At 42.3% G+C, this 1,226-nt stretch overlaps 1 protein-coding gene across 1 annotated transcript in view; it reads left to right on the top strand.

The window, feature by feature from the left end:
• Window positions 1-1,226, top strand: part of PAG1 (phosphoprotein membrane anchor with glycosphingolipid microdomains 1) — a 49,588-nt gene that overhangs the window by 13,545 nt on the left and 34,817 nt on the right. The window lies entirely within an intron of this gene.

Consider the following 1,226-nt stretch of genomic DNA (forward strand, 5'->3'; position numbering starts at 1 on the left):
TTGTTTGCCAAACTACAAGTTTTGTACAGATTTATGAGCCCAAGAGAAGAAAATTTTACCCTTGCAAGCCCTGCAAATATTTTAAATTACTATAATGATTTTCTTTTTGCTGAGGTTTGGAGAAGGGTTTGGAGGGCAGCAGTGTGGATGCAGGGAGACCAGTAGGTTCGTGCAGTAGCCAAGACAAGAGCTACTGGTTGTCTGAACTAGGGAGCTGGCCCTAGGGATGCAGAGACAAGAACTAGTTGAAGAGATGGATTTGAAAGTCATCTCCAAGATGACATTCAGAGGGCTTGATGTTGAATTAGATATGGTGGGAAACTGAGGCAGGGTGGTAAATGGGAGGGCCTGGGATTCAACCTTGTGCAACTAGCAGAAGGTGGCACCATTCACAGAGAGAGGGAGCCCTGGAAGGTGACCCCTGAGCAGGGGAAGAGGGAGAGGCCAGCCTCCTGCACACTGAGTGGAGGGCCTGGGGACCCCTGGTGGAGAGGCCCAGTGCCAGCTGGATATGGGACCTGCAGCTCAGAATAGAGGCTTGGGTAGAGATACAAATTTGGGGATCAAGGCGATGCAAGGGAAATTGAAGCTATGTTGTAGATTACATACCCAGGCTGAAAATATGGAGTAAAATAAGGAAAAGGGCCCAAGACTGAGCCTTAAAGAACTGTAACATTTCACAGCTGTAGAGAGGAGCCAGACTCTGGGGATGTCTTCTCAAGTGTGTGATTACCATAGTTTATCATCTTCCTTTTACCTCTGCCTCTGGTTTTTAATTGACATGTGAAGGATAATTATTATCAGTAGTTGTACAAGGTACATGTCTAAAATTTGGTCTGATATTTTTACATGGTTAGAAGCCTACAGAAACTTACACGCAAACTTCACAATCTTGTGAATGTGAGTTGACAGTGTGAGAAGACAAAATCCGTGATTGTTATTTGACCATTTAAGTGATAAAAGTAAAGTAATAATAATAGAAGTCAGGTGGTTAGATCTGGAGTCTTGATCAGTTCAGATTCACATTGCATATAGACTTTCTAGCTGGTGCCCAGTAATTTTGCTGTATCACACAGCACAGTGTCTGGTTGTGCCGCTTTTCATGACGTTAAGATTTATGGGTCAGAAGAATCTGCTTCTTTTAAAAACTCAATGTATATAAAGTATTCAAATGTTAGTGTCTGCTTATTTTTCTCAGTTAATTAGAGTTATTTTCAATTCAAATG

This window comes from Galeopterus variegatus, unplaced genomic scaffold, assembly GCF_000696425.1.
Source record: "Galeopterus variegatus unplaced genomic scaffold, G_variegatus-3.0.2 Scaffold838, whole genome shotgun sequence".
Classification (NCBI taxonomy): Eukaryota; Metazoa; Chordata; class Mammalia; order Dermoptera; family Cynocephalidae; genus Galeopterus; species Galeopterus variegatus.